Genomic DNA, 24444 nt, shown 5'->3' with positions numbered 1-24444 from the left:
CAGACATCAAGAAATGCTTTGAAACTAGTGATAACAAAGATACAACATACCAAAATCTCTGGGACACAGCTAAAGACGGAAGTTTATAAAGAGGGAAGTTTGTACCACTGAATAACCATATCAAAAGTCTGAAAGATCTCAAATTAACAACCTAACATTACACCTAGAAGAATTAGAGAAATAAGAGGAAATTAACCCCAAAGCTAGCAGAAGACAAGAAATAACCAAAATTACAGCTGAACTGAAGGACACTGGGATGTGAAAAACCATACAAAAGATCAACAAATCCAGGAGTTGGTTATTTGAAGATTAAATAAGATAGACCACTAGCTAGAAAAACAGGAGAAGATCCAAATAAACACAATGAGAAATGTCAAAGGGAGCATCACCACCAACCCCACAGTAATACAAAAAACCCTGGGAGACTACTATGAATACTTCCATACACACAGTCTAAAAAAACCTAGAAGAAATGGATAAACTTCTAGAAACAGCACCTCCAAAGATCGAACCAGGAAGAAACTGAATAATGCAACAGATGTTATTTCTGGGGGACAGCATTATGAGTGAGTTCAGATTTCTACTTTACCCTTTTCACATTTTTCCAAATTTCCACAATGAACATGATTTATAGCTATCAACAACACAGATTACAGAAACAGCTTATAATGCATTCGATCATTCCTACTTTCTAATGATCTGAACATACACAACACATGTGCATGTGGCCTGAAATACACATGCACATATATATACAACTTGGTTACGTATAATTCTGTATCTCAGGTAACAGTACTAACTTGAAAGAGCCAGGATTATTAAATGTCAAAATAGCCCTCTGATTCAGAAATATGGGACCATTTAATTAAGCTAAGCCAATGATTTAAATAAAAAACAACTCTCTAAAGAGACTACTCAATAATTAAAAGGTATTTAAAACATCAGAAATACTAAGATTTATGTAAAACATATAATACACCTATACAAAACTAAGAATGTCTGCCATTTTATCACAATGGATGATCACAATAAATGGTCTATAGCAGCTTTCCACAGCAATTCTCTCTTGGGAATTCTGTCTGGAAAACAAACCCAATTTTAGATTCTAAATTCTTAAAGTTCCCAGATTTCAGCAGTCCTTGAGGGCAAGGTAGATTCAAAATCATCTAGGGAGTTTTTTCAAATTATATTTCCTGGCCTGGGCCCGCCCTTCCAAGAGTCTGATATGTCTGCCCTCTGGGATGAAAGCATGGGCATCTCCACTTAGAAAAAGGCTCTTACATCCCCAATACTGCCTTCTCTTTGAGAAACATGACTGCATATGCTATATATCTTTTTAATAAAAAATAGTCTCCTTTAACTTGGGGGGGTGAGAATCACTCCCTAGTACAACTGTTTGGCTTAATTTTAACCTGTCCTCCCATATTTTTTATTGAATGAATGGTTGAAACATCACAACATTCAAGAAGTTGATAGAACATGATTTCACATATTCATTATATACAATTTCCATGCAATTATCCAACATTAAATTATATACAGCATAGATTTAAAAATAAATTCTTAACAATTCTACCATTTTCTAAAACTACTAAGGATTTCCAGAAAACTATGGCATTACAAATGCCATTCTAGAATAAAGTGGTATGCATCCAAAGTAGTACCTTGTGGCTGGACATGGTGGCTCATGCCTGTAATCCCAGCACTTTGGAGGCCAAGGCGGGCAGATCACCTGAAGTCAGTAGTTTGAGACCAGCCTGGCCAACACAGTAAAACTCTGTCTCTAATAAAAATACAAAAAATTAGCTGGGCATAGTGGTGTGTGCCTGTAGTCCCAGCTACTTGGGAGGCTGAGGCAGGAGAATAGCTTGAGCCCAGGAGGCGGAGGTTGCAGCGAGCCGAGATTGTGCCACTGCACTCCAGCCTGGGCGACAGAGCAGGACGCTGTCTCAAAACCAAAAAATCAAAACCAAAAAACCCCACAAAGTAGTATCTTGTATTTCTATGTTAGTAAAATTACATACTAGCATCCAATTAGATAAAACTGTGCTATAGAGAAAAAACCTTTATTACTCAGCAAGTGAGTAGTTAGCTCTTCTTGTATGGTTACTGATTGATTTACTTTTACATTAGCCTACTTTAGCAAGAAAAATATCCAGAAAATATCTAATGCCAGCCTGGAAAACAAAGTTTATCACTCTTGCCAATTATTAATTCAGAGGAGCTGCTGAAAATATGCTCCATTAAGAAGGATCTTAAACCACCTCTAGGTTCAGTGGAAAACGAGTTGCTATTAATCATCCACGTCTGTCATAAGTAAAGGGTAGCGCTGGGGGGGCAGGGAGTATGGTGGATGCAGTGCTGACGTGCAAGGGTGCCATATATTTACTGACCCCAGTCTAACACCTTCTTAAACTGGACCAAGATCTTTGCTTCATTATAAATACTGAGGCGTTCTTTGGCTTAACTTCAGAAATATTAAAAAGCATTTTTCTCACTCCAAAACTGGCTTCACATGTGTTCAATGCCTGAAGGGGTATATTGGCCATGGCTCTGCCATCTCTTCTGACCCAGCAATACACATGCAAACTCATAATTCACTTTATTGCCTTTTGTGATCTGTGATACTTTCTTCAGCAGCTTTTGTGTCTATGGTGCAATTTTTAAGTTTTATAATAATATCTTCTATTTTGTTCTTTCCCACCATGAGATTATATTTCCAAACTAATATTTAATATATACCATATTTTATCATTTCAATTACAATTATCAGTTATTCTAGTATGTAGTATACTTCAGAACAATGAAATCACAAAGAAAGGGTAATGATACCAAAAAGGAATTGGTCAGAATATGAATTTGGGCATTTGAATCTGAAAGTTTACCATATTTTCTTTCCTTTTCCACAGAGACCCAGCTATTGTTAAAGAGAACCTATGTGCCACAAACTTCATACAAAGTTAGTATTTGTAGAATTCATTTTCTATAATGTCAAGCTCAGTTCTTGCTACTTCTTGTATGGGAAACAAAGGTTAAACTGTAAGTCAGGAACCTTGAACTCTCCTAGTCCTGGTTTGCACACTAGCTGACTATATAATCTTGGGTAAGTCACTTCACTGCTGAAGGCTCAATTCCCTAGTCCGTAAACTGGGGAGCTGCATAAGAATCTACCCTGCCAGTTCAGCTGCCTTACTGCTCCTGAGTTCTGTGCTTCAAGTACCTCAGACTTCAATTCTCATTGCCTTTTATCCCTTTCTTTTCTGCTCTCCACCAAACTATTGACTTCAACCACAATTCTACATGCAGTTTTTCCTGTTAATTCTATGAATTTTTAAGGCTCCTTTTTATTCAGTAGTTATTATTATACAAATAACTGTTTACATTGCTGTTCAATGAAGTATGACTTAATTAATAACTGTAAGTATAGTATCTAGTGTAGTCTTAATAGCATCACTGTTCAGATCAAATATAGCCCTCAAGGAAGCAATCAGCTATGATGATTGCTGTTCTGGGGAAAAAAAAAAAAAAAAAAAGGAATTCTGAAAAAGAGAAGGCAAAAGTTGATTCAAGACTTACCTCTAACAGTTAACTGCAAGATTGTCAAGACAGAAACCAAAATATTTACAAAGGCTATCTTTGGGAGGTAACAATATGGATGGCTTTTTGCTACTTTTAAATATTTCCTACATTTTTCAAATTTTAGAAGAATTGTCTATTGCTACTTAATGGTTAAACGTACTATAATAGTCTATTTTATAAATTCTTTGTAGTGGGTAAAAACCACAATGATTAACAAACATGAATTAAAACAGCTTTTATAGCACTTCCAAGAGAAATCAGGTATATATGAGGAAATTCTCAAAGCCTCTGTTTGCTAAAGGGAAAAATGAACAAAAAGAAGCTGCTTAAGCAGCTTTCATTACAATCTATTCTAGACCATTAAAAATCACCTTCCATTTTCCTTCCAACTCTTAAGATGGAAAAAAATTAGTTAAATATTTAATGTATAGCTAGCAAGTTAATTTTGTATCAAATGCATAAAAAGGTGTCACAGTATTCTTATTTGCTCAGTGTATACTCAATGCATACAGTGCATATATGACCATTTAATAAAGCATGACATCACTATTTTAAATTAATTACAAAATTTCAAAACCCAAGCTCCCACTCCCCCCACCTCACACATAGATTTATGGAGACATTCTAGTATGTTACCACTCAACCTTTTGATTTTTTTTTATTTCACTATACAGCCTGGGTTTGGTTATCAACCATACCACTTAACACCTGTGACATCCTAGACATGCCACTTAACTGTCCTGGAAGCTAAGTTTCTTAGTTGTAATATCATTATCACCAACATCTGTTTTGTTTTGTGTAGTTTACAAAATATGGTCATATATATTAATTCTATGGATACCCACACCACCCTCATAGTCTCATTTTGCAAATGACTTACCTCCCAAAGTCACATGCCTTGTAGTAAGACCAGTGCTTACATAAAGTTAAATACCCCAACTACTCAGAAGACTATTGTGAAGCTCAAATGAGACGATACGAATGTATTTTGTAAGCTCTAAAACTTTTTGTAAAAATATAATAAAGTAGCATATTATTTTCTATGTTCCCCTCTTAGGGAAGTAGTAGTTGCATTCAATGATCTCCCATTCTGCTCAGGTATAAAACTGCAAGTTAGAAGAGTTTTTAAGTTTTAATTGAAAAAAAAATTGGATTAACTAAAGACTATTAATATTTTTAACACAGTATGATCATGCTCAATAGAATTATAAATCTTTCTTTTCCTCAAAATAATATAAACATCGCTCCAAGATGCATGACTATTAATTATGCATTCAAAAATTTTGAGCACCTACCCTAGACACCTACTGGGTACACATGATGTAAAACACAGATGGATGTCTGAAAACATGGAGCCAACAGTACAGTGATGAAGACAGGTAAACAAGCAAACAAACAAAAGACAACTTGTGGGAAAGTGCTATAAAGAAGTAACAGGGTCAACAGGGTCCTAGAATAGGGAACCTGGGGAGAGGGAGCTTCAGAAAGTGATACTTGCTCTGAAACCTGAAGAAGGAGTAGGAAAGCAAAGAGTAGGTGGTAGAACAGTTTAGGCAGTGGGAACTTCAAGCATAAAATCTCCAAAGCAGAAAAGAAAAAGCCTTAGCATATCTGAGGAAAAAATAAATAAATCAGGACAGAATGGTGACTGAGGAAGACAGCCACCAATGAGGTTGAAGAGCAAGCAAGAGTCAGATTTCACACAGCCTGGGAAGGACTTTAAATATTAAAGTGGACTGTGAAACCATTAAAAAGTTTTCAGCAGTGGAGCACAGTCCAACTTACATTGAAGGTCATCATGGTGGTTGTACGGATAAAGCATTCTTTCTTTAGGAAAAGAAGCTGACAGACCAGTTAGAAGACTTTGCAAGAGTCCAGTTGAGATGACAAAAGCCTGGACAGGGGTTTTGTCCTGTCCAGGACAAAACCAGAGTTTTCTTCACTGTCCAGAGGCAGTGAAGAAGATATGTTTCCATTAAATACAGAGTCATCTCTAGGCATTAGTCGGGGCTATGTTTCCGGACCCTGCCCTCTGACCCCTACCCCGCAGATAACAAAAACCAGGGATGCTCTGGTTCCTGATAGAAAACAGCACAGTATTTCCATTAAACCTAGCACATCCTCGTATATACTTTAAATCACCTCTAAATTACTTTTAATACCTAATACAAATGACTATATATTACTTCATTCGTGTGGATCCAACATAGTACTCAGACTGCAGAAAATTCAAGTTTTGCTTTTTGAAACTTTGTGAAATTTTTTTTCCTGGGTATTTTCAATTCACAGTTGGTTAATCCACAGACACAGAACCTACGAATATCAAAGGCCAACTGTATATTTTAGGGGTAAAACATACAACTTGCTGAGGTCTGTGATGTGAATAATGGAGAAACTGAGGAATTAAGGTTATTCCACAAACCAGATTGAGCAACTGGGAGAATGATGAGGGTATCAATAGGATCAATCCTAAATTTGACATGTCTGTTTTTTTTAAAAAGTGGAGATGTTAAAAAATAACTGGCCGTGTGATTAATTAAGGAACTCAGAGGAGATCGTCTGGGCTAGAAATACACATTTGGGGGTCATTGGCATTTAAGTGGTATTTAGCCTGGGAACTGATCCAATTCTAGAAAAGAGAGAGATAGAAGAGAGCACAGACTGAGCTCTGAAGAAGGCTAAGATTTAAAAAGCAAATAGAGAGTTGGCAAAAGAAACTGAGAGGGAATAGCTAATGAGATAGCAAGAAAATCATGTATATAAGGTCACAGAAACCAAAAGAAGAAAGTGTTTAAAAGGCCAGATGCAGTACTGTTTTAAGTACTGCTGAGAGGCCAAGTAAGATGAAGACAAGGCATCTTTTGGATTTGTAAACTGAAGACCAGTGGTGTATAGTACATTTTGTGCATAGCCTTTGTAAATATTTAACAACTAGTTAATATTCTACTAAGTGAAAATACAGGTATTTTTAGTGTAACAGTGAGTTTTCTACATGTGAATTAGTTATTTTAAATTAAGGAAAATGATTTGCCTTATTTGAACCAATGTTGTTTATAATGCAAGCTATGATTGGAAACCAGCACTCTGCTTAGGAAGAAGTAGCTGCACACACAACAGAAGGACACAAAATGATTTAGTTTGAAAGGCTGGCTACAATGTGGAAATGTGTTCTTTTGCTCACTGTTAACAATTATGAATTTTAGGCCTTTACAATAAACACCTGGAAAACGTACTCAACTTTTACTAGCTATGCATAGACCCTTGACATAGTTCGAGTCAATGGTGGTATAGGTTAAAGCACCTGGAGAGGAAGGGTCATTTCTCAAAGCACTGCTTGGGAAAAGCCTTTTGCCCATCCACTTATTCACCACCCAGAACACAATGTGATCTTTGAAATTATTATACGATAATCTTTGGACCATGGAGAGGAAATCCATAAACTAAGGAAAGCACAGCAAGTAGACAGGAGGATACTGGTTCCTTGAGGGCACTTCTCAGGCCACTGTACTAGACCTGGAATGCCACCTTCCAAATTTCTTGTTGCAGAATAATATAAACTCTTTACTTATTTTAATCTACTAAGTATGATTTAGAAGTTACTAATTGCTAAACTCAATATTAATTGATAAATGCCATGTTCGTTTCATTCCTTCCTAAGTAAGAGTATTTTAAAATGAAGCAATGTTTAACACAGTGAAGAGGACATTAGAGCTACAGTAAACTCCATTGCAACTAGTACTAGCCATGTGACCTAGCTCTGGACAAAGAGATGTATGGAAGACTGATGGGGGCTTCTAGGAAATGTAATCCTATGCTGACAAGAAGAGAGAGAGCTGCGGAAGGAAACTGGTAGATTATGCTGTCCCTGCCATGCCCTCCATGCCATTCCGCACCCCTTGCTCTTGTCTTTCAATTGGTTGTGATACCTACAGCTACACAGCTATCTTGAAACTACTGAGCAACAAGCACAAGGATAAAAAGCCTACCTCCAATAATGAAAAATACCTGGCTGCTTGATAACATCACTGAGTTGCTAGACTAGCCAGAATGCCTTTTCCCCAATTTCTCGTTATGTCAGATAATTAAATATCTTTAGTGATAAAGTCACTATTAGTTGGGGTTGTTTGGGGTTTTTGTGGTTTTTTGGTTGCTTGTTTTTGCAGCTAAAAGCATTCCTAACTGATACACTCCCTATTTTCTCTCAAATATCCAAGTATCTTCATGCTGCCCTTTAAATAAACAAAATTAGAAATTTTCTCCCTTACTCTGGCTTTCCATCTCACTTCAAAACTTCTTCGCCAATATAGGCTGTACTTGTACTAATGTTCCTACACTTGGAATGCTCCCCCATCTAAATCTTATGAATTTGTAAAAGGCCTAGCTTAATACCTGTATCCTTCAAGAAGCCTCTCCAAAGGGGCCACAGGGTTTACATCTTGAAGTCCACAATTCTCTGAATGTATTGACAGTCTCGCCATTATTTATTCCCCATGTAAACCTTCCCTTTCAAATCAGCATAGGGTTTAGCCAATTCAAAATTCAATTCTAAGAGTTTTCAAGCTGGGAATGTTGAATATCTGCACTTTGGGCTCTTATTGCTGAACTCTTGTACAAAGCCTACCTGCAAGAACCACCACTCCTGGTTATATCACTTTAAGTATATGCAGCTCATTTTCTCTTCGGGATTAATACATTCTTAGCCAAGGGTATAAATCAGAATATATTTGTGGAACTTTCCAAAATGCATATTCCAAGGCACCACCCCAGACATACTGAATCATTTCCAAGGTCATATATGTTGAAGGTATCAGGTGATTCCGATGTGTACTCCTGGGTAAGATTTTTCTAACTCTAGATACTCTAGAGTTGCACTGTTCCCTACAGTAGCTACTGGCCATATACAGCTATTGAGCACTTGAAATTAATTTATATTTAAAAATTGATACGTGAGATTCAGTTACCAGAAAACCTTATGCATGTTTGGAACTTGGGTATATGAATTTATTTTTTCAACTGTAAATTTTATGAAATATAGACTATTTCTAATGAAAATCTGACATCTGAATTCAGATGTGCTCTAAGTATAACGCACCTTACAGTCTGAAGACTTAGTATGAAAAAAGGTAAAACACCATCAATAATTTTGTAGCAATCAGAAGTTGAAATTATAATATTTTGGATATATCAGGTGACATGTTATTAAAATTGATTTTACCTGTGTCTTCTAACTTTAATGTGGCTACCAGAAAATTTAAAATTACATATGTTGTGTTCTATTTCTATTGGACAGTGCTATTTTCTAAAGAGTCATTTTTACCCAATTGTGACTAAGAGTTATGTCATTAAAATACCTATTACATTTACTTGGAAAGAGCTAGTCAATGTCTCCTTTATAAGGGCCTATGTAAGACATTTCTCTCAGACTTCAGTGCCAGAAAAAAAATTCCTTTTCCTAAGCAATTGGTATAGTTTTAATTTATGAATATTATGAATCTTATTATCAATCAGATATCTCTCTTTGCCTTGCTGAGAGCCAAATTACAGCCAAACTTCAGTAATTGCATAGAACTTCAGGAAACACTTCTCTGGCTGGCTAGCCATAGTATTCTTCTTCATTTTCTCTTTGCTCAGAAATTATTTTTCTTCTTGAAAGTCATAAATCTTTTTTCGTTGTAACGAGAAAAGAAATTATCTTCAATAAGAACCAAAGTCTGGGAAACACCAAAACAACTTAAGGCAAAGGCAAATTTATTTAAGTAAAATATGAACAGTTGTAAAGTTAGCTGTATCCTCGAGACTCTGCATTCGCAGGTTCAACCAACCGCAGGTTGAAAATATTTGGAAAAAATTGAAAATAATACAACAATTAAAAATAATGCAAATAAAAAACACTACATATAATGACATTAAATTGTATTCGTTGTAAGTAATCTAGAGATAATTTAACATATAGGAAAGGATGTGCATAGGTTATATGCAAATACTGCACCATTTTATATCACGGACTTGAAGCATCTGTGGATTTTGGTACTGGGTGATGGTAGGGTCCCGAACAAATCCTTCTCTCATACTGAGAGACGACTGTATTCAATTCCTCAAACTGCTACTTTTTAAATTCACTTTGCATCATTATTTTCAAGAAATAAAACAACCTTTAAACACCACCACAATATTCTCATATGCTTTGGGGAAGAACAGCCAGAGCCACTTTTGAAATAAAATGAAAATCCTCAGAAGAAAAAGATGTAATTAATGAGTATTAGTGATACTCTTCTAGTTATCTAATGAAATAATGTTCAGAGTTACAAAAGAAGGAATGCAAATCATGCTTCTTCAACTTATTCAAGAGGGTTCATTTCTATTCTGAGTTATTAGGTCTAATCCAAGAAGAAACAGTAGTTTTAGGTTCAATTTAGAATCTTTCTTTTTCTAAAAGAGTATCTAATGTCATTTTGCTGTAGATTTTGTGAAGTTATATTGCACAGCCAATATGAATAAATACAGGTTGTTTCATTTACTTCAAATATCAAAAATCATACAAGGTCTTTCCGCAGTTACAAATTTTACTCATTAGTCCTTAACTAAAACTGAGCCTGCCTGCTAGCTTACAGATGTTCTCAAGGAAAACAAATTTATATTCTACCAAACAGAAAATCTACAACAAATTAATGGCAACAACATGAAAACCCACTAAGAGCTTCTACTGTTATCACAAATAATCATTTAATATATAGAGATCTATAACAACTATATAATACAAAATAATATAAGGGCCTATTATAAAGCTGAATAAGATGCCCATGTGCCATGCCCTCCCAGCACATGAGCTAGTGAGACAGACCAGAGTTTTATTAAAGAATGACAGAGGCGGGCTGCTGTCCAGAAATACACCACTGGAATAAGATGGCCATGTGTGGTTGCAGTCAGCTGAAGTTCCAAAACTGAACAATATATTTTTACCAGAATTAATTAAATTTTACTATGTAATTTTAAAAGCCTTTTAGAAGCTGTCTGATTCAGAAAAATCATGCAATAAAAACTAAGGGATTAAAACTATCAAACTTTCAGAAATGTTTTGTCTAATTATTTTTAGAAAACTGACCCTGCATTATCCAGTAGAAAATGAATTAGTAGGTATTCGTTTCCATATAGAAATGTTATAAAAAGAAAATCCGTTTATTCCTCTTCCATTAAATATATGTTGGGCAAATATTTAAAGATTATTATTACTGTGTTAGTTCACAACTATTAGTTCCCAACCCCTGTGAATTGTCCTAACTCTGGGCAAAACATGGTAGCAACTGAAATGTCAATCCAGTGTGTACTATAACAGAAATCCTGTGTCACTGGGGCACAAAGAGTGAGCACCAATACAGATTTACAAGGGTCTGAAACAGCATCCCAGAGAAAAAGACTCAGCTGAGATTTCAAATAGAACGAGTTAGATGAGTGGGAAATGGGTGTGTATGGGGGGAAATATCTCTTATAATAAATGAGCTTCAAACTTCTGAGATCCTCTAGTCTGGATACCAAAAAATGATAAATGCATACTTTGGGAAATGACCATGAATTACCCACCTACCATAGATCAAAGATATTAACATTAAAATTATTTTATCCAAGTTAGAAATGTGTTAACTTCCTGAACAAATCAATTTGTGAGATCTAGAAGCCAAGGAATATGTACAACCCACAGCTAAACTAAACAAACAAAACCCCATTTTATTGTTGCTCTTCTGAATGCCACTTTGTTCCCAAATATGTACTATCTTTCCAACCCAGAACCATAAAATAAAACTTCAGGCGATGTTACTGTCATTTTATGGAAATTCTCAGTGTGCTTCATTTTATGGAAATTCTCAGTGTGCTTTCTGAATTGCCTAAAAATCTACCTAAAAGTTACCAGACAAGTGGGTTTCTATACCTATGTCATTCACAAAGTGATTAAACAGATGCCAATTCAAAAAGAAAAGCACTCAATGAAAGATGTCTAGATAACTACTGCTATGAAGGAACTGAACTCATACAAGTCTATGTTAGCTCTATCTTTGGGAGCTCTCTTTGTGAACAGCTGAATAATCTATACATTTCTGATGTAGGTAAGTTTAGCACCTTTCAGTATCTATCAAATAACCAGTCTCTGCATGGAGTCATCATAAATATCATTTATCACACAACGATGCTTTTAGGACATATTAGGTAGGTGCTCAGGGCTATTTTCCACTAAACTTCAGAATGCTATGCTAGGAATTCTGTCAGCTTTGAAGGATTTTTTTTACCCCACCGTCACCTGGATCTGACTAAGAAGAAATAATCTATTTTTTAATAAGACAATATGAATGAAAGTATTTTAACTGAAAAGCAAAAAGCACTCTGTAAACATATTATAATTTTATTATTGAATAATTAGTATTATTACTTTACTTTGTGTAGACTCCCTTCTCAATTAAAGCAATATGGTATTGAAGAAACTGACTAAATTATGGAATGTAACCACAGAGTTTAGGGAGTCTACTTTGAGAACTAAATAACAATAAGGAATTTTTACCATAGAAGCTGACTGTTTTCACTATCTAAAGCAAACCTCTTGCTATGTGCTGAAATAATCAGTTTTAAAGTGTTTACCTAAAATAATACCACACGTGTCTAAAATAAAAGTAAATGAGCTGGGCACACTGGTTCATGCCTGTAATCCCAGCACTTTGGGAGGATGAGGTAGGAGGATCGAATAAGCCCAAGAGTATGAGACCAGTCTGGGCAACATGGTGAGATTTTGTATCTACCAAATAAATAAATAAACAAACAAATAAATAAATAAATAAAGTGTTGGGCATGGTAGCACATGCCTGTGGCCCCAACTACTGAGGTAGGAGGATTGCTTGAGCCCGAGTCCATGGCTGCAGTAAGCTGTGTTTGTGCCACTGCACTCCAGGCTGGGTGACAGAGCAAGACCCTGTCTCAAAAAAAAAAAAAAAAAAAAAAAGGAACAATGTTGAACTCTGAAAATCTTCTAGGAGTAAAGTTTATAAATTTGGTTATAAGAATCTGTGTAATATTTTTATTGCTTGGAGACATTTGCTATTTCATTTTCCTTGGATAAACACTAGGGAGCAGACTGCTGTTATACCTAACTGCTAGGTAAATTAGGGTTACCTCTTGATTCAAGATGTGAGACGTAAAAGTTATCCTGCCTGCATACAACAATCCCCCAAAGACAAAAACCATGGCAGTGCTGCCATGCTGTTTCCTCATTACTCCTGGACATTTTGTACCGAGAACTGTTTGATTCCAAGTTTCAGTACTAAATACTAAACCACCTCAATCTTTAAAGTCATTTTAGGAGGTAAATACATTAACTTCTTGTCTGTGACATTTTATTTATTCTGGAGTAAATAAATAAGAGCATTTTCTAGTTTAGAATCTGAATGCCATTTGGGGAAGTCTACAGTTACCACAGCTTGGTATGCTACACTTTTAAGATGAAAACATAAACTGTAATAACTAAAGCTAAGCTTTTCTGTTTATTTTGCCTCTTATCTGATGGATAAATGGGCAGGAGAACCTTCTAATTTTTAAAATGAATTAAGCCACTCAGGTTTGCTCCAATGTTTTAATCACTGCTTAGTCCCCGCTCTACTTGATAGGGGAGGGGTACAGGGTTATGATGATAAAGCTGGCTGAGGTGATGGAAATAAGAATGGGTCAGGGGAGGAACAGGAAAGAGACCATAAGCAAAATAGCTGAAATGTATTAGAAAGGAGAGGGTTTCTGGAAGTTTTCTGTTTTTTTCAATGTAATCTGTAATCCAACTCTAAAAGCAGAAAATAATCATAGATAATTTTTTTAAAATTCCATTCAGCAGAAGATCAATGCTGAAATCCAATTTGTTAAGTGAAATTCTTAGGTACAAATTCACATGTACATGTGTGCACGCATGTATAAACTTGTGCGTGTGGTAAATCCCTACTCTAATTCCAAACTGGGTCAGCATTCTGACAGATGGGAGAGCAGGGAGCTGAGTAAACGGCAACCAGACATAAACAAGTGCTTTCTCTGTAAGCCAGGAATTCAAAATTACATTTGATCCAGAGAATGTTTTAAACTTTTGCTTTTTATTCATTTGAGTTACAGAAAATAACTTGTGCTAGCCTGAACTGACAGCAAAAAGTTATTTTTAAAATCTGACATAGCTGCTAGTTTAGCAAATTAATGTGCTTCATTCACAAATTACATTTAGTCCCCATTTCAAGTTCCTGGTATAGAACATATTATATGCAAATGTTCTGGCCTAGAAGCTGCATTACAGCAGTATCAGCTCTGCATTTACCCTTAACTGCATCAAGCAGTGAAAAAAGGAAGTTCAGCAGCAAAAGTAGCTAAAAATAAGAAAACAGTCATACCCTAATGTTCACATACACTCACAGGCTTTCTAATTCATGATCAAGAAATCTAAATTTAGACTAATTAAGGAAAAAAGATACTATCACACACATCCTTTTCAGTCAGGAAGAGAAAGTTAATATGTGCAAAGCCTTCAAACCACAGGAATTCAGAGACACTTAACATCAATTATTTAAACTACTAATCTTTTATAGAGCAAAGGAAAAAGAAAACTGTTTAGGTCACTTGATCAGAAATACACAAATAACTATTTTCTTCCTTTTCCTTCCAATAAAAAAGAAGATGAAAACTAATAATTTCTCAAATTAAGGCCAATCACCTGACAAATTTTTCTCTAAGAACTATTTTTAAATGTTAAGGCAGTTTTTCCAGCCTTTCAAAAAAGTGTTTGTTTCCTTATTTTTAAAGTTCTGACTTCACATAATATGCATATGACAAGTGTGCTTGCACTTCACCTTAGTGGCCAATGTATAATAGCTTGTATATTTTGATAGCAAATTGAGACTTAGTTCATTTTAGTTTAAGACTGAAAAACCCAGTACTCTAAGAATACTGTCTCAGAATTTAAAGACCTTTCCCACATGTTCTCCCCTTCTCAACATTCACAAGACAAAAACCACTTTAACACGAATCACATTCTGAAATGTTAATTTTTCAATGCCTTCAATTGCTAAAAGATAGCATCTTTACATACTTTATATCTGTGTGGTTTGATAATATTAGGTAATTGCTGCTAATTTTTAAGGCGTGATAAGAGTATTATGGTTGTTTTAAAAATAATCACTATCTATATTATATATCTGGGAATACTTACGAATGACGTGGAATTTGATTCAAAATAATTGAGAAGGAGCAAGTAGGGCAAATATAAATACAGATAAAACACTACTGTCTATGAGGTGACAGCTGTTGAAGGTGAAATATGGATACATGGAAGTTTTATTATAATATTCTCTCTACTTCTGTATGTTTGAAATTTTTCATGAAAGTTAAAATAAAAGTGCTTAGAAAATCCCACCTAAGTGACTCTCTAAATGCTTTATAGTCTGAGAGAATTAAACCCCATGTTTAGCTTTGGGACAGAAAAGGAGAACTATGAAGTGTAAAAAGAAAGGGAAAGAGCCAAGTAAGGTGATTTTGTTGCATTTACCCTTAACCGCATCAAGGCTATCCATATCAGAAATGCTGGGATAAAGAAAGATGCTCAGAGTTCAAAAGAAACAGTTACCTGTGAATATAACATTTGGCCAAGTTCATAAACTCAGGAGGTTGTTACAATGGTACTTCTATAAACCTGGAAAAAAATTAACCTACCAATCACAGGACTGGAAGATTTAATATAATAAAGCAGTTACGCTTTCTGTAATCGAACCTATATAATTACTGCTTACTTATAATAATGAATTAAAATACTAGGATACCGCAAATTATGTAGATTTCTTTTTATGAGCATTTTTCAAAAGTAAAATTTCTTCTACTAGAAAAGACATCACTTTTTTAAAAAAAGGGAAAAGTCAGAAGAGAACCTTATTTCCAAGTTGGAGAAAAACAATTTAGAAAGAACCCAAGGACCACACCACTGCCCCCACTCCCAAGAATTCATGAGCAAGATTCATTAATGTCAAAGGGCTGATTTCAAGACCTGAGACCTCTATCACAGGAGATAATTCAAGAACAATAATCCTTTTTCCCCCCTCCCTACCCCCCAAACTTTTCTATAGACAACTGCAAGGATAAAATGTCAACCATTTCAAAAACGTAAAAGGTTCTACAAATAAACCATATAGGATGATTTATGGTGTTCGAATAAGCCTAACAATGTCTCTTAACTTATTCCAACACATGGTTTTTCCTTTCTTTTCTGGAAAGAAGCTTCTCTAATTAAGTCCTTAGTAATACTAGGATGCGAGTGATCTTGAAAAGAGAGATGTATCAGAAATGAAAATCCCACTAAGAGGTCCTCAGACATTTGTTTTGAGACAGTCTCACTCTGTCACCCAAGCTGGAGTTCGGTGGCTTGATCTCGGCTCATTGCAACCTCTGCCTTCCAGGTTCAAGTGATTCTCCTGCCTCAGCCTCCCGAGTATCTGGGACAACAGGCATGTGCCATCATGCCTGGCTACTTTTTGCATTTTTGTAGAGATGGGGTTTCACCATGTTGGCCAGTCTGGTCTTGAACTCCTGACCTCCGGTGATCAGTCTGCCTCAGCCTCCCAAAGTGCTGAGATTACAGGCGTGAGCCCTCAGGCCCACACCCAGCCTGAGGTCCTCAGACTTTTTACAGTAACACAGAATGAACTCTAAGTTTAGGATACTCCCCAGATTCCTTGCGATCCTAGAGTTTATTTTTCACTCATGGTTCCTATATTTGAAATACTATTAAACATTTAAAAACTGTTATATCAAGCTTTTTTCTCCCTTGAGTCATCATCCACTATATTTCTGTCCTTTCATTCTAATGAATTAACTACAGACATTGCTTAAATCAACATATTAGGTTCCAACCATGAGAAAAACAGTAAACATAACTACATACTAAAGTTACTGAAGTCAACCCTTCAGCTTATCTGCTAAATGACTGTTTAGCAATTATTTGTTAAACGACTGTTGTCTTTTTGTTCTATAATCTTACCACATGCATATATAAAATGAACTGCCTTATTTCTAATGTATATAGTATTTAATAGCAATGTATGCCTTCCCAGAATTCTGGGAATAATAGGCGGTCACACAATAGGCTCTGGAAACAGAATGCCAGGATTTGAATGCCAGGGCTCCACCAGTTACCAAAAAACTGCTTTAAAATCTTCATGTTTCAGCTTCCTTATCTGTAAAATGGTGATAATAATAATACCTACCTAACACCATTGTAGGGAAATTTTACTGAGTTAACATGTGTGAAGCATAGAATAGTGCCCACCTGGGCACTCGATACACGCCAGCAACTGGTATTTCACTATTAAAAAATAATGCAAAGAAGAAGAAGGCTTACTGACTTAAGTACCAAAAGAACTTTGTTTAAAAAAAGACTATGAAATCTGAGCAGTGTTTCAATATATTTATACTTTGTAAACCTATTACTTATAGGTTATATATGTGTTTGATTTATTACACTAAACTCATCACAAAGAAAATACCTTTCTTGTAACATACGAAAGCTAGGTATACACACCAGGACAAAACTTAAAATTGTCTTTATTTTTTATAGCTGTACTATGTCATGTCATAGTAATCACAACTCTTGGGTAACTAATCAAAGTGCTCAGGAAGCCAGATGTAATACCTTTTGCAGCCATTTATTGGTAGATCTAACTTTAAAATCTCTAAAGTAAGATCAGGGTGCTACTGCATTCCAGATACTAAATGTCACTGGAACATGAAGACATTCTCATTTCCAAAAGAACATACTAACTTCTTTGGCTGAGCTTTCTAACACTTTGTACGTGTATCATTTGTTCATTACAAACATATACCACAGGTAGCAAAGTTTAGTTTTTAGCCAATAAAAACCTTTCATTTGCTTTATATTCTCTAGTACGAGACCATACAAAATTTTTTTTACTAATTTTCTATAAGTTTGCTTTTGTCTTGTTCTATTGATTTTGTACAGAAATACAAAATATGAATTATCTGACTGCACATAAATCCCCCAAACAGAATCTTCAACACAGTGGCTCTCAAGGAACTCAGATGAAATTAAAAACAATTTTATGAGTAACTGCTAGGTGACTGCAACTAGTCCTAAAGCTCTTTGTTAAATTAAATTACTTGAATTCGAAGATCTAGAAACTTGCTCTCATTCAGTACTTTTGAGAAAGTGTTGATGTTCTTAATTCTGATATAATTAACAATACCACCACTGGAATATGCTGCCTTGGTTGACTATTTAAGGCAGGGAAAGTATCTTATAAATTAGCAGACATTGAACTCAGTTAATGAACTTTATGCAAACGTGATTTCTGAAAAGATAAATGTATGTAAATTTTGTAAATCACACATTTAGATATTTGATTTTACTTCATTTACTTTTAGCTGGTGAAAGGGGGAGTAAATAAAACATAATTAAAATCTAAAGAGTCTTTTTAAAGGTCTTGTGTACTATAGAGATGTATATAGATACCATATATGTATTTACAAATCTAGCAATAGGATAAAGTACTGACTGAAGGAGGGAACAGTTAAAAACAAAACAGTCCTTTTGTGAGATCTCAAAGACTTTAAAATAAGCATTCCACAAATCTCAAATATAAACTCAAACCTTTGCTCCTTTTGATTCTACTGAAATAGTCTGGTTTAGGTGGGTTTTAATTTGCTTTGATCTTAGTGAAATTATAGGATTAAAATTAGAAAAGTGTTTCTAGTCACTGGTACAACCATATTACTCTATAGAATCACCTGAGGTGGAGTGCAGTAGCGCAATCACAGCTCACTGCAGTCTCAAACTACTGGGCTCAAGTGATCATCCCATCTCAGACTCACCAGTAGGTGGGATTACAGGCACGAACCACCACACCTGGCCAAAGATTGCATTTTAAAAAGGAAATACGGTACAGCTACGATTTGTTAAAAAGAAGCCTGTTTTATCCTACGGAAAAACTCAAAGAACTAAAGGTTTTCTTTCGAGTGAGTGTAAATTGCCTACACAAAAGGGCACATAAAAGGACACTTAATTAAACTGGATCTTTAAGACCTCCCCAAATTAGAACATTTTAAAATGAATTATCAACTGTATACACACACACACACACACAAACACGCACACACATAAAAAAATCTGGAATGCAGAGAGAAAAAACATTAATAGTATTTATATGTAAGAAGAAGAATTTTATAAATGGCACTATTTTCCTTAAAATGTTTTCTATTTTACAAGTTTTACAATAATCTTATTGCTTTTCTAATTAGTTACAAAATTAGAATGGAAGAAAAAATAAACAAAACAGTAAATTCAGGTTTTTTTTTTTTTTTTGAGACGGAGTTTCACTCTTGTTGCCCAGGCTGGAGTGCAATGGCGTGATCTCGGCTCACTGCAACCTCCGCCTCCCGGGTTCAAGCGATTCTCCTGCCTCAGCCTCCCAAGTAGCTGGGGTTACAGGCATGCGCCACCACGCCTGGCTAATTTTGTATTTTTAGAAGAGATGGGTTTCTCCACGTTTGTCAGGCTGGTCTCGAACTCCTGACCTCAGGTGATCTGCCCACCTCGGCCTCCCACAGGGCTGGGATTACGGGTGTGAGCCACAGCACCTGGCCACAAATGTAGATTTTTTAAGTGCAGACAGATAAAAATAAATAGAGTATGGCCAAGAAAGGACAAAATGGGACAAGCCACATAAATGCTTCTCTTTAGGAACCACTGGTCAAGTACACTGAGAAATCACAGAAGGAATACATGTCATTACTTTACTATGGAGGATAACTGAGCGGCAACCACATTAACCTAGTTGACGCTCCATAATGATAATTAGCTTTCCTTCTGAAAAGTTAATTTTTTAAAAATATTGTTTTTATGTTATTAAAAGTCACATCAATTATAAATTTATAAGAAATTACTCCTATTATTTTTAATTAAAATATGTTCTTAAAATGTTAAGACAAGAATGGTCAATTTGGGAAAGTTACTCTTCTAGCTTAAATGAATCATCTAATATGTGACCACATATATACTATGTTTTCAAACAGAGTGAGTGGCTAGACCACTGTTCCTATCTTTGTCATAATCTGATGTGCCTATTCTGGAAAACCTCCCTTTTGCACCTGTGATATTTTTGGTGTGCTTTTCAGGTAATTATAAGTTATATAAGTTTTAAAAAAGATAATTCCTGCCGGGTGCGGTGGCTCACACCTGTAATCCCAGCACTTTGGGAGGCTGAGGCAGGTGGATCACCTAAAGTTGGGAGTTCAAGACCACCCTGACCAACATGGAGAAACCCCATCTCTACTAAAAATACAAAATTAGCCAGGGTGGTGGCACATGCCTGTAATCCCAGCTACTCAGGAGGCTGAGACAGGAGAATTGCTTGAACCCAGGAGACAGAGGTTGTGGTGAGCTGGGATTGCGCCATTGCACTCCAGCCTGGGCAACAAGAGCGAAACTCCGTCTCAAAAAAAAAAAAAAAAGAAAGACAATTCTACTAGCTTGATTATATGTCTTTCTATATGAGAATTGACTAAAATCAGAAAAGTTGAAAGAAAGGCTGATGACAGCTTATTTAATGATAGAAAAAAAAAAACGCTGACATTGAGAAGAAGAAAACTGAAAAATCACAAAAAGTCAAACGAAAAGCTTAGCAATCTGGGACCACTTGGCATACAAGCCAAAAACAAACAAACAAACAAACAAACCAAAAACAGTCAAAGATCTTTTTAGTCCACTGAAAGAATTAATCATATAAACCATACACATGCACTCCAATAACAGTAGCCACTAGACACACATAGATATTTTCATTAAAATTAAACATAAGTAAAAATTCACTCCGTAAACACTAGCCATGATGAAAGTGCTCAATAGACACATGTAGGCCAGCAAGTGGCTACCTTATTAGATAACACAATAAAGAACATTTCCATGATTGTGCAAAGTTCTATCAGACACCTGCAGTGCTAATTCAACATTCATTGAGTTTTCCTTATTTAGTAGGTACTGTGCTAGTTACAGGGGTTTAGAAAGGTAAGGCCTCTTTCCGCCCTCAAAGAGTACGTAGCCTGTTTAGTGGGAGAAACACACAAAAATACTTACAGTTATTAGAGTATAGGTAATGAAAATTATGAAAGAGCAACTAATTCTGTGGCCTAGCTCTGAATTTCAGACCAATTAGCTAGGATTCCAATCCTTTTACCTAACTTCTATAATTTACCTTCTCTGTAGACTTAGCCTTGTTCATCTAGTAGTATGACTTTACGACAAATAATGCTGAGACTCACTACTACCTAGAAATCCCCGGGCCATGAGAACCAGAAATACTGATGCCTGCATAGGATTTAAGCTAGCACTGTTCCTTTGGAGTCTACGCTTTACATTGCGGGCAATCCCTGAAGGAAGAAGCTATCCTGCCACTCTGGCTACTTTCCCTTGGTCCCTCCTAGAAGTCAGCTTTGTACCAACCGTCATTTTTAATTTGGAGGTCCCAGCATGTTCTATACTTACAGTGTCTAGCTGCCTGACAAAGTTATAAAATATTACCAAGGAATCAGCACTGCAGTTGAGGAAAAGTCTCAGGTGCAAATGGAGCAAGATAAAGAGAAGTCAAGGTCCACTTTAAGCAGAAAGGGAAGGCTCTGCAAGGATGAGAGAACAGCACAGGAGTTAAACGAAAGATTATGAACAAGCAGGGGTTCATACAACTCCAACACAGGGTACATACAAGGGGCCAACAGGAGATGAGGCTGGACTGCGGCCCAACTGCCAAGAGAAGAAACTTAATGCTGTCATGGTAAGAAGGTTGGCCTGGATTAGCATGTGAGTGATAGCCAGCCATTAGTAGGTAGTATAGTCAGTCAGACACTGAGATCTGTATTTTCCATAGACAAATCTGGGAAAACAGTGGAAGGTGGACAGTAGTGGATAACTAAAGTAAAAAGATGTCTGGATGGAGATCGGGTTACAAAGTAGTGGAGATAAAAGAGAAAATTGATTTAAAACACATTAGAGAAAAATGATTGGCTCTATTGACAGGATCTATCTAGGACACTGGCACCCAAAAATGTTTGCTGCCCAAATTAGTGAGGAAAATAATGAGATCACTTAGATCACACAGGACAGGAAACAAATACCACAAGAAACATAAAAATGTGAGGAAATGGCAGAAGACACACTGAGAAATTTAAAAAGAACAAAGACTCCAACGAGGAATATTCCCTCTGCCTAGAATACAATTCCCCAAGAGAGATGCATGGCTTGTTCCCCACCTCCTTTAGACTCTTGCATAAATGTCAACATCTCTGTGAGCCCTTCCCTGATCCCACTATTTAAAACTGAATACAGACATACTCTTAGCACTCCCAACCCCTTTACTGCTTTTTGTTAATACTTACCACCATCTAATATACAATATACTTCACTTATTTTGTTCAATGTCTGTATCTTTACCATTTAAATGTAAGCTCTATCAGGAGAAGGATTTGTTTGCTTCATTCACCACTATACACCAGCACCTAAAAGAGCGTCTGACACATAGGAAGTACTCAACAAATACTTATTGACTGTCTGAATAAATAACGCAGTGGCTCACACCTGTAATCTCAGCACTTTGGGAGGCCGAGGCGGGCAGATCACGATGTCAAGAGTTCGAGACCAGCCTGGCCAACATGGTGAAACCCCATCTCTACTAAGAATACAAAAATTAGCCGGGCATGGGTGGCATGTGTCCGTAATCCCAGCTACTTGGGAGGCTGAGGCAGGAGAACCCGAGAGGTTGCAGTGAGTTGAGATCACGCCACACTGCACTCCAGACTGGGTGACAGAGCAAGACTCCATCTCGAGAAAAAAAAAAAAAGAAATAAAAAGAACAGAATGATTACATGTAGACTAGTAAGTAAGCATAAAAATGATACCTACCATGAAAATTCTGTTGATCTTTTTGGATGTTAAATGAAAAAATATGGATAATTAAATAGTTCTTTAAATATAAAAGGCTCAAAAATGTTTTCTTCATGTATGACATAATATATTCAAATATATATAATTATAATACAGTCTTTCTCTTTACAGTCACAAAGTAATGAGAAAGATTTTATAGCTCGAAAAATCACAATACTTGATAGCCACATAGCAAATCCACCACTTAAAGTACTTAAGTCCTATTAAAGACACTAAACTTCAGTTAATGCTTTCTCAAAACTTCCATTCAACTTTCAAATTTATTTTCTGACATTTTGGCTTAATGATAAATAAATGTTAAAATTCACATTTAAATTATTAAATTACATGCTGATTTAAAATGTTAAAAATTAAATGTTAAGCAAAGGCAAGAAGCTGAGGTTAAAGTATCAGAGTATTAGTATAACCATAACCATTGGCTTTAAAATATAGTAAAGAGGGCCAGGCGTGGTGGCTCACGCCTGTAATCCCAGTACTTTGGGAGGCTGAGGCGGGCAGATCACAAGGTCAGGAGATCGAGACCACGGTGAAACCCCGTCTCTACTAAAAATACAAAAAATTAGCCGGGCGCAGTAGCGGGTGCCTGTAGTCCCAGCTACTCAGGAGGCTGAGGCAGGAGAATGGCATGAACCCAGGAGGCGGAGCTTGCAGTGAGCCGAGATCGCGCCACTGCACTCCAGCCTGGGCGACAGAGCGAGACTCCGTCTCAAAAAAAAAAAAAAAAAAAAAAAAATATATATATATATATACACAGTAAAGAGGATATGACAAAGTGAAGAATGGTCAAAAAGTTACAAAATTTAAAAATCCAAGAACACAAAAAAGGCTACCTAGCTAGCTGGCTTCAGGAAAATAATCAAACATTACTAAAGCTTCACTTTCTCTATCAATGAAATGAAGTTAACAGTAGCACCTACCTACCTGATAGGATTGTTTTGAGAGTTTTCTGACGGATTAAATTTGTTCCAAGTAATAAGCTTGGCACAGTGTCTGTAAGCAATCATTTTACTCCTTTAATCCACAAACATTTATGAAAAATCTACTATACAAAAGGCCCTATACTAAGTACTGGTTATGGCAGCAAATAAAATATATATACATCCACCCTCCTGGAATCTATGGCCTACTGGTGAGGACAAATAACTGAATTACAAAGTGTGATACGTGCTCCAGAAGAAATCAATATGGTCTTGCAACAGAAACCAAGAGAGTAAGGGCTCTCAAACTTTAGATGTCAGGAAAAGTTTCTCTGAAGAAAGAAAAACTACCCATGCAGATGCAGAGAGGGTAGAGAAGTATACTGATGAGTATGCTAAGCAAAGACTCAGTGATGCAGAGTGGGTACAGAAGTATACCGATGAATATCCAGGCCGGGTGCAGTGGCTCACACCTCTAATCCCATCACTTTGGGAGGCCCAGGCAGGTGGATCATGAGGTCAAGAAATCAAGACCATCCTGGCCAACATGGTGAAACCCCATCTCTACTAAAAAATACAAAAATTAGCTGGGCATGGTGGTGCACGCCTGTAGTCCCAGCTACTCAGGAGGCTGAGGCAGGAGAATCACTTGCACCTGGGAGGCAGAGGATGCAGTGAGTCGAGATCGCGCTACTGCACTCCAGCCTGGCGGCAGAGTTAGATGTGGTCTTATTGATGAATATCCTAGGAAAAGACAGCCCTGCTGTGGGACAGGGCTTGTAGGCATGTTTGAGGAACTGAAAGGGAGCCAATATAATTAAAGCATAGTAAATCAAATGAGATGAGATAATCATGTTAGGCAGGAGCTAGATCATGCAGGACCCTGAAGGCCCAAGGTAAGGATTTGTAATTTTATTCTATGGAAATTTATTCTTCAATGGAAAACAC

General features: G+C 36.3%; 1 protein-coding gene and 1 long non-coding RNA gene across 4 annotated transcripts in view; both read right to left on the bottom strand.

Annotated features, from left to right (window-relative positions):
- The window catches only part of UBL3 (ubiquitin like 3), a 77816-nt gene that overhangs the window by 38163 nt on the left and 15209 nt on the right, over positions 1-24444 (bottom strand). The gene's annotated exons all lie outside the window — the stretch shown is intronic.
- On the bottom strand, positions 16117-19764 carry LOC117097872. The gene is made up of 2 exons (XR_004443088.1): positions 19162-19764; positions 16117-16166 (listed from the first exon to the last, which is right to left on the bottom strand). It is a non-coding gene; the product is annotated as an uncharacterized LOC117097872 (long non-coding RNA).

The sequence above is a fragment of the Trachypithecus francoisi genome, unplaced genomic scaffold (assembly GCF_009764315.1).
Source record: "Trachypithecus francoisi isolate TF-2019V2 unplaced genomic scaffold, Tfra_2.0 Contig01461, whole genome shotgun sequence".
Lineage (NCBI taxonomy): Eukaryota > Metazoa > Chordata > Mammalia > Primates > Cercopithecidae > Trachypithecus > Trachypithecus francoisi.
This window is presented reverse-complemented; position numbering and strand designations above follow the sequence as displayed.